The following is a 10,807-nucleotide window of genomic DNA, read 5'->3' on the forward strand; positions in this document are numbered from 1 at the left end:
CCAGGTCTGATTTTCACCAGCAAGGCCCATCTCGGCAACACCATGCTCCTTAAATCTCCAAGAGCCACATTGGTTCTGTTTCCTTCTGTTTGAACAGAAAAAAATTCCCACCAGCATCATACTTGGTTAACACAAAACAATCCTTCTCTGTTTCTCCACATCAGTATCTCCTTTGCCTCTCTGCCTCTCAAAAAGCAACTGTCCTTTTCTTTTCATGAGACACTGTAAAAAGGTGTTAAGGCTGTCACTTGGCATTTCAATAGGTTTCTGTTTGAGTTTCTACCCCATGACAACCAGATCACCTGGGCCTGCCTCCAATCCACCTTTTCAGAATGTTCCATTTCAGCTTAAGTTAAAGGGATGTGTTAAAATGTAACATGTAAAGTTCAGCTTTCATGACACAAAATAAATGGATGAGAGAGAGAGAAATGGAAGGATATGTTGGCATGGTGAGATGAATTAGGTGGAAGGAGGCTCGTGTGAAGCATAAACATCGGAACAGACCAGTTTTGCTGAATGGCCTTTTTCCTGTGCTGTAAATTCTATATATATTTTTCTCTAGATTCAGATCATCAAACCAGCAGCTTATTAGTCTTTGCTGGAATCAAACTAACAAATCTACAGATAATCTCCATTTCCTTAAATTCAAGTCACAACAAGCAATCCGGGTTTTGGAGAGAGGTTTTGTGGGAGGGTGAGGTGGGGGGAGATGGTTTGGGAGGAGGTGGCGGGGGTAGGGTGAATGGCATGGAAGGAAGAGGGATGGCATGGAATGGGGGCAACGGCATTGGGGAAGTGAACGGCATGGAACGGGGGGGAGGAATGCATGCGCGGAATAGGATGAGGAATGGGGTTGGCATAGGAAGGAGGGGAGGGCTGGGATGTGGATGATATGAGAGGGATGAAGAGATTGGAATGGGTATGGCATGATAAGGATGGAATGACAATAGAGATCCTAATTTCACCGCTAAGGTTCAGGGATCTCTGTTGCTTTATCTTATCCTGAAGATCTGGGTGAAGGGGAAGTGATTTGGAATACTGAAGGGGCGCAATTGGTGGGTTCAAACTAATGATTGGATCATGCCTGTGTATTTAACTGACATCAGCTGCGGCTGTACAAATTTGAAAGAGTAAGCAGATGGCTCAAGCTTGCTGGCTCATCTATATTTTACATTTGGCACATTAATTCTGAGTGCCTCACATTCCCTGTGATAAACTCGATTATCGCTTCCTCATTCCAGACTGTTAGTTTGTCATCTGTCTGTATTAACGCTAAATGGACGGCTAATTATAGATATTCAGTAGCACATACTGTGCTTTGGAGTGAAGTACACAAGAAGAACGACACATTGATCATCCACATTGGTAATTCAGGATCAGTGGCTGTTACGCAAAGAAAGATGTATTTTTGTTGATTACTAACCTATTCACTCCGTTTGAGATGTCACCCAAGTACATGAAATGTAACCAAGTGTTCTGGATGCAATGGGTAGAGTAAAAGATAAGGGGTTGAATCATCCTAGGTTTGCACTAAGTGGGGTATTGGGTAGGTAAAATGTCGTTTTACCCGCTGGCCGCAATGGCGGGTTTTATGCTGTATCATCCTAAACCTGCCAAGTTATTTATGCATTCCCAGGAAACATACCATTTCCATGGTGGGCGGGCTCTCATTTGCCCGCCCACCATCAGCTCGCTGCTTCATCATGCTGGGCGCCATATTTAAAGTTCTGTTGCGCGCACACATCTCAGTTCTTCCAGCCCAAGACTGCTGCAGGGAAGATGTCCACGAAAGGCAAAAAGACTGCAGCCCCCAGGTTTAGTGACACATCACTGGAACACCTTCTGGATGCTATGGAGACATGCCGTGATGTCCTCTACCCCTGCCCAGGCCACAGGATGGGCAGCAGCATTACCAACCTGGCTTGGGAGGCGGTAGTCAGTGCCAATGCCCTACAAAAGAGACAGCCACCCAGTGCCACTACAGAATGAATGGTCTCACCCATTCCACCAGGGTAAGTCACTCTTCGCATCACTCTCAACTCACATACTCACAGACCCATCACACATCCAAAGGCATCTCAGACCTCAAAGGGCAACACCACTAACTCTCACACACCCTCACATCTCCCATCAGGCTCATATCCTCTTGAACTCACATCCTCATCCCGTCCATGGCTCCGTTCACCACACAGACATTCCACACAGTGCCATGCATCCTGCTCACACTCTTTCCATCTGTTTTCATGCAGGAGAAACTGGCTCACATCAGCAGGGAGAGGTTCCAGACCGGGGGTTGAGTGGCCCACATTAGATCCCTCACTCACTTTGAGAAGTGTGCCATCGTGCTGACTGGTGAGGGTGTGGATGGTGCCTGCGGCAACGGTGAGGTCGGCAGTGAACACCCACCTGAGGATCCTGCACCACATCATCTCTCCCTCAACGCAACTGTGAATGCTCTCTCTCCTGCTTTAGACTGTTGACATGTATTAATTATTTGGTTCACAGGGAGCTCTGCCAAGCAACTGCCACCCTCAGTCAGCCAGTCCCTCAGCTCCATCCACGTCCTCATTTACAGCCAAGAGGACTCCCCCTCCAGTGAAGAGGTGGAAATAAGCAGTTTGGAAGACCCATCACCGCAGAGGGACCAGCCGACCCATGAGTGATTCTGGAGAGAAAAGTGTGTGTGTGGCAGGGTCTTTCAGAGCCTCGTGCAAGCACGCTCACAGGCACGCTGATCCTTCACGGTTCACACTCATCTCACTGTCCCGAGCATTTTCAATGCTGCCTGCTGGGGTTCACTTTCAGTTGTCCATCTGAGCTGACCTGCATCTCCACCCACCCACTGATCACACCCCCATGCAGCGCCTGATCTCGCCCACCACAACTCTCGTTTCACTTTCAATTAACATGGTGCTAATTCGGTTTTACTTTCACACCCTCATCCTTTACCCCCCTCAGTCACCCATTTCCTCTTCCCCATCACAGTTGACCCCCTGCAACATCACCCTCCACCTCCCCCCGTTATCTATCAGCCATAACCCTTTTCCTTCGGGGGTGTCCAGGTGAACGTGCACGTTCCCTTCCTTCCTGAAAATCCCACCCCCATCCACACTCACCTCCCCGGCCTTATCCTTCCCACCCCTAGGGTCTGTGTCTGTCTCCGGGTCCCCACCAATCACCCCCGCTGTCCCTTCTATCGCTATTATTGAACCCTCACCCTCCTACTCTACTGCCTCACTCTGCCCTCGGTCATTCTCACCCTTCCTCCATATCACTCCCACCCACATTTTGGTCCTCAGGAGGCAGACGTGGACCTGTCCGACCCCTCCCGTGCATGTTCACCTGCACAGCCCCCCCACCGGACCCCTTTCCCCCTCCACACCCCTTACCCCCGAAACCTCTTCCCCCCACTGGAATCCCACCCCCAGTCCCCCCCATACCCCGGCTTCACACCTAAGTCCCTCCCCCCTCCTGACTCCTGCCTCCAGCCTTACCTCTTCCTCAAGCCTCACTTCTTCCTCCAGCCTTACTCCTAACCCCTTCCTGACTCCTTCCTCCACTCTTACTTCTTCCTCAACCCTTAGTCCCTCCCCTCTCCACACCCCTTCCTGCCCCCGGACACCCTCCTCTCTCTGCACCCTTCCCTCCCACTGGACGCCCTCCCATCTCCGCACCTCTTCCTTAGAATCACAGTCATAGAGGTCTACATTACAGAAAAAGGCCCTTCAGCCCATCGAGTCTGTGCCGGTCAAACAAGTACCTAACTATTCTAATCCCATTTTCCAGCACTAGGCCCATTGCCTTATATGCTATGGCATTGCAAATGCACATCCGAATACTTCTTAAATGTTATGAGGGTTTCTGCCTCTACCACCCTTTCAGGCAATGAGTTCCAGATTCCCACCAGCCTCTGGGTGAAAATATTCTTCCTCACATCCCCTCTAAAGTTCCTGCCCTTTACCTTAAATCTATGCCCCCTGGTTATTGATCCCTCCACCAAGGGGAAAAGTTCCTTCCTGTCTACCCTATCTATGCCCCTCATAACTTTATACACCTCAATCATGTCCCCCCTCAATCCCATCTGCTCCAGGGAAAATAACCCCAGTCTATCCAATCTCTCCTCATAACTAAAACTCTCTAGCCCAGGCAACATCCTGGTAAATCTCCTCTGCACTCTCTCTAATGCAATCACATCCTTCCTATAATGCAGGTTCCAGAACTGCATGCAATACTCTAGCTGTGGCCTAACCAGTGTTTTATACAGTTCCAGCATAACCTCCCTGCTCTTATATTCTATGCCTCGGCTAATAAAAGCAAGTATCCCATATGCCGTCTTAACCACCTTATCTACCTGTCCTGCTACCTTAAGGGACCGGTGGACATGCACACCAAGGTCCCTCTGATCCTCGGTACTTCCCAGGGCCCTACCATTCCCATATTCCCGCGCCTTGTTTGTCCTGCCCAAATGCATCGCCTCACACTTATCTGGATTAAATTCCATTTGCCACTGATCAGCCCATCTGACTAGCCTGTCTATATCCTCCTGTAACCTAAGGCTATCCTCCTCACTATTTACCACCCCACCAATTTTCATGTCATCCATGAACTTACTGATCAATCCTCCTACATTCAAGTCTAAATCGTTTACATATACCACAAACAGTAAGGGACCCAACACCAATCCCTGTGGAACCCCACTGGATACAGGCATCTAGTCACAAAAACACCCTCGACCATCACCCTCTGCTTCCTGCCACTCAGCCAATTCTGGATTCAATTTGCCAAACTATCTTAGATCCCATGGGCTCTTACCTTCGTCATCGGTCTCCCATGCGGGACCTAAATAAAGCCTTGCTGAAGTCCAAGTAGACTACTTCAAATGCATTGCCCTCATCTACACACCTGGTCACCTCTTCGAAAAATTCAATCAAATTGGTCAGACATGACCTCCCATTAACAAAACCATGCTGACTGTCCTTGATTAATCCCTGCCTCTCCAAGTGTAGATTAATTCTGTCCCTCAAAATTGCTGCCAGTAGTCTCCCCACCACTGAGGTTAGACTGACTGGCCTGTAGTTCCCTGGTTTATCCCTTCCTCCCTTCTTGAATAATGGTACCACATTGGCTGTCCTCCAGTCCTCTGGCACTTCTCCTGTGGCCAGAGAGGTGTTGAAAATTATTGCCAACACCCCTGCTATCTCCTCCCTTGCCTCACTCAACAGCCTAGGATACATTTCTTCCGGGCCTGGAGATTTATCTACTTTTAAGCCTGCCAAACCACTTAGAACCTCCTCGATGTCTATGCTAATTTCTTTAATCATATCACAGTCTTTCTGCCTGATTTCCATAACCACGTCGTCCCTCTCACATGTGAACACCGACACAAAGTATTCATTTAGAACCCTACCTACTTCTGGCTCTACACACAAATTACCACTATGGTCCTTAATAGGCCCTATTCTTTCCCTAGTTATCCTCTTACTCTTAATGTATTTGTGAAATAACTTTGGATTTTCCTTTATTTTACCTGCCAATATTTTTGCTCTCCTAATTTCCTTTTTAAGATCCCCCCTACACATTCTTTACTCCTCTAGGGCTTCCACTGTTTTGAGCCCTCGGTATCTGCCATAAGCCTCCCTTTTTCTCTTAATCCAATCCTGTATATCCCTCGACATCCAGAGTTCCCTGGATTTGTTGGTCCCATCCTTTGTCTTTTCTGGAATATGTTGGCCCTGCACTCTCTCTATTTCCTTCTTGATTAAGTCCCACTTTTCTGATGCAGATTTGCCTAAAAGTAAATGCTCCCAGCCCACTCTGGCCAATTCATATCTGATCTTATTAAAACCCAATTTAGAACTCTGGTTTCTGGCCCGTTCTTGCCCTTTTCCATAACAACCTTGAATTTAACGGAGTTATGATCACTATCAGAAAATGCTCCCCCACCGATACCTCTACCACTTGCCCAGCTTCATTCCCTAAAATTAAGTCCAGGACTGCCCCCTCTCATGTAGGACCTTCTACGCACTGGCTTAAAAAGCTCTCCTGGATGCATTTTAAGAATTCTGCTCCCTCTAAACCTATCACACTATGGCTAACCCAGTTAATGTTGGGGAAGTTGAAATCCCCCACTATTACGACCCTATTATTTTTACACTTCTCTGAAATTTGCCTACATATCTGCTCTTCTATTTCTCTCTAACTGTTTGGGAGCCTATAGTACACTCCCAGCAATGTGATTGCTCCTTTTTTGTTTTTCAGTTCTATCAATTTGACTTCATTTGAGGAGCCTTCTAAGATGCCATCCCTCATTACTGCTGTAATTGATTCCTTGATCAATATTGCGATACTCCCTCCTCTTTTACGTCCTTCTCTGTCTCGCCTGAAAACCCTATACCCTGGATTATTGAGCTGCCAATCCTGCCCCTCTCTCAACCATGTCTCTGTGACAGCAATGACATCATACTTCCATGTGTTAATTTGTGCCCTCAACTCATCTGCCTTATTCGCCAGACTCCTTGCATTAAAATAAATACCATCCAACCTTGCCAAGCTCCCGTGTGCCTTAACTGGCCTATAATTTCCCTGCCTTCCAGACTCACTTGCTCTCTTTTCCAATTTTGGCTGTGCATCTCCCCCTGCTGAACCTCCTCTCAGGATCCCATCCCCCTGCCAAGTTAGTTTAAATGCCCCCTATCAGCACTAGCAAACCTCCCCGCAAGGATGTTGGTCCCATTCTGGTTCAGGTGCAACCCGTCCCCCTTGTACAGGTCCCACCACCCCCAGACACAGCCCCAGTGTCCCATAAATCTAAAGCCCTCTCTCCTGCACCATCTCTCCAGCCACACATTCATCTGGACTAACCTCCTGTTTCGATACTCACTAGCGCGTTCCCTCTCTGCACCCCTTCCTCCCCACAGACACCATCCTGTATCCGCATTCGTTCCTTTGCACCTTCCACCCCCCCTTACACCTACCTCCCCAGTTGCAGTCTTCTCCCCGTTATCCCCTCCTCCCTCCATTCTCCCTCCTCCTCCCAACCTCCCTCCCGACACCTTAATTCCCCTCTCCCAACCTCCCCCCATCCTGACACCTTCATCACCCCCAACCTCACCCCCCAACACCCCTTCCTCTCCCAGCCGATCCTAGCCTTTCGTCTTCCACCCCCTTGACCATCATCCGTTGTGAGCATCAACAGTAACTTTCCAACTTCCGTGCGCTGCTTCGCAGCAGAGCCACGTCCATGAGAATCCACCCGGCATGTCATGGATGTTCCTCCAGTGTGCCGTTGGTGTCAGGCTCCAGCATCTCCTCCTCCTTGGATGTCCGCGCTGTGAGCAAGGCCCTGGCGGGTAAGTCCCGACTTCTGCACATCACACTTGTCAAGACGTGTTCTACACTGGCGTGCTTTCCCGATGGCATGGGCGGACAATCCAGTGGAGGGGGGGGAGATGATTCCGGTGGGCTGGCCTGATAATGATATGCTGATGTGTTACAATGAGGTTCCTGATGTCCAATGGCGGAGAATGCCATTGGGGGGCTGAGCAGATTATCATGAACTGCTTTCACGCCATTGTGAAACTGATTGTGCCATATTGTCTGCTCATTCCACCAAACACGCCCAACGCTGGCAGGCACGGAGAATCCCGGCTAATGAGTTGAAAGAGCGTGAACGCATGTGTAAGGAGCACAACACCAGGGAGTGGGAGAACTGGATCTTTTTTATTATTGGGTTCCTGGTTGTGGGTGAAGCTGGTAAAGTCATATTTATTGCTCATCCCTTGGAGTGGTTGGCCCTTGAGTGGTTGGCCTTTTTCTTGATCCAATGCGGTTTATGTGGTGAAGGTAGTGCTGCCTAGGAGGGAGTTCCAAGGTTTGACCCAGTGACAGTGAGGGTGCGACGATATAGCCCAATGTCGGGGACATTGTTCAGGGCGCAGGTGAGTGGGAATTGGGGAAGTGACTTAATGCAGAATAAGGTTGTGTGGGATCCCATCAGAAGGAACTTATGCGAGGCTTCGGATCCGCCCGAACATTTCAAAATAAGACAACGTGGGATGGAGGAACTATTGATTGTAAAAGAAGTAAATAAGATTCAATACACTTTCAAGATAGGTTGCTACTGCAACATGATTAAATATCTTAATTATCTTGAGTAGTGTACCTGTCTTAATTCCCAAGGGAGCCTCGTTTCAAGATTTAAAGCCAATTTATTTCCTGCTGCTTCACCTACCCCTGAACATCCTGCTGTTTCTATTGGCTATGAGTTACTTAAAAACACGTTGTTTTCCAACCTGAATAAATCCAGACCTTCCGTGTAGTGTTAGAGGCAACACTTGCTGAAGGAACATTCTTGTGCACAACATTAAAATCTGCTGTGAAGTAAGTTTCTGGTCAGAATTCTTTGGGTTTTTTTTGGAACCTGGCAGCTCATCTATTGCACCACGTTCTTTTCAATCCTGGAATGAAAATTGTGTGTTCGAGGATGGTAAATGGTTCCTCTGAATCCACTCCCTCTTCTGCCCCTCTGCCCCCACTTTTGCTCCATATCTGCAAAGGAACAAAACAGTTGGATTGAATAAGTCCTCCACTTGTGGTTCCATAGCTCAGCCTGAGTTGGTGCCTTCAAGAGTAGCTGGGAGTCAATTCAAAGGGACAGAAAGGAAACATGATAACTGTATAATTATGGTTTTATTTAGTGTGAAATGTACCTTTAAGAATAATGCTTGTTAGGCAAGATCACATGATTTGTAGTAACCAATAAGAGAGTAGCGCGGGCTACCTTAGCAGTCGATGTGGAGTTAGAGTTGGAGTTGAAAGCACATGCGTAGTTGCTGTTGCGTCTATTATAAATAAACTTAATGTTTCCACCCAAGAAGTGTCTGCATTTCAACTCTATCATTAATAGTGCAACTTGGCCACCCTATAACAAACTGGTGACCAGGATAAAACAGGATTGAACAGAAGAAATGAAGTTAAAAAGAAAGGAAGATGTACTCACCAGGTATGCTGTCACTTTAAGTTAAAGAAAAAATGGGCCCCAATCCAAATGGCTGAGAAATCTCCCAGAGCACTCCTGACATTTAAAAAACAATACCAAAATGACCAAGACCCCTGACAGAGAATCCTCAAGATGGATGAGCAAAACATTAAAAAAAAAAGAGAATCTGTACCTCTATCATAAAATAGGCGGCAGCCCTGCAGGCTCTGTAGGTTAGAGAAGCTGGCACAGAGTTTGAAAGTTAAAACAAAAAAGCAAGAACCCTGCAGGATCGCCCAGAAAAGGGAGAAGAAATCGCTGCTGTGTTTTTTTTCTGAACAGGAACCAAGTTTTACAAAGTTAAAAGAGAAGAAGGCCCACAATTGCGGTGATCTCGCTGAAACTCGAAAAGCGTGGGGAACACAGCACAGAAAAGCCGACAGCTGCAGAGACAGCCCCAGTTAAAAAAGAAACCGGTGACTGCTCTTAAAGCAGCAATACATTTAAAGTGGTAAATACAAGAAAAATGGCTATGGACAGAAAATTAGAAGAGACCCCAGAGAGAGGCCAACTCTGTGGAATGCAACAAGAGACCCCAGAGACAGGGCAACTCTTTGGAATGCAACAAGAGACCCCAGAGAAAGGGCAACTCTGTGGAAGGCAACAAGAGCCCCCAAAGAGAGAGGGCAACTCTGCAGAAGGCAACAAGAGACCCCAGAGAGAAGGCAACTCTGTGGAAGGCAACAAGAGACCCCAGAGAGAGAGCAACTCTGCAGAAGGCAACAAGAGACCCCAGAGAGAGGGCAACTCTGCAGAAGGCAACAAGAGACCCCAGAAAGAAGGCAACTCTGTGGAAGGCAACAAGAGCCCCCAAAGAGAAGGCAACTCCGCCAAGGGCAATGAGAAACCCCAGAGAACGGGCAACTCTGCCAAAGGGAACAGGTGACCCCAGATTGAGGGCAACTCTGCAGAAGGCAACAAGAGACCCCAGAGAGAAGGCAACTCTGTGGAAGGCAACAAGAGCCCCCAAAGAGAAGGCAACTCCGCCAAGGGCAATGAGAAACCCCAGAGAACGGGCAACTCTGCCAAAGGGAACAGGTGACCCCAGATTGAGGGTAACTCTGTGGATGGCAAAAAGCGACCCCCAAGAGAGAGGGCAACTTTGTAGAAGGCAACTAGAGACCCCAAAGAGAAGGCAACTCTGCCAAAGGCAACAAGAGACCCCAGAGAGAGGGCAGCTCTGCCAAGGGCAACAGGAGACCCCGAGGGAGGGCAACAAGAAATTAAACAGTTGAAAGAACAGTTCATCGTCCTTCAAGATCAAATGCGTCAATGTGTCACCATTCATCAACATGAAGAAATGAAGACCATCTCAAACAGTAGAATGGAAGCAGAAGAAACGTGAAGAGGGTTTAGGGGAAGCTCTGGTGATCGAAAAGGGCTCAGGAGATGTCCTGGCAATCGAAGAGGGCTCAGGAGAAGGCTTGGTAGTCAGAAAGGGCTCACAAGCATCCCTGGGAGTCATGTATAGCTGGATACAGCCAGGAGACCGGAGTTCGGATAAACTCCAAGGCAGTGCCAGCTCAGTGAAACTAGCTGCCTAGCAAAGAGCTGAAGAATCAGCTAAATGAAGCCAAAGATGCTTTGAAGCAAAAGTCGCAGAATTTTCCAAGAAGCAGACAAATCATGAAATTTTGGGAGACTCAGCCACTCAGCTCAGACAAGTCGAGCTTGCATCTGAAAGAAGTCTGGCTAATAGTGAAGTCAAAAAGAAGGCCAAGATTAAAGCCTGTGCTAGAAAAAAGAAGACACATAGAAAGAAGATACAGA

Source organism: Cetorhinus maximus, chromosome 11 (genome assembly GCF_964194155.1).
Source record: "Cetorhinus maximus chromosome 11, sCetMax3.hap1.1, whole genome shotgun sequence".
In the NCBI taxonomy this organism is placed as follows: domain Eukaryota; kingdom Metazoa; phylum Chordata; class Chondrichthyes; order Lamniformes; family Cetorhinidae; genus Cetorhinus; species Cetorhinus maximus.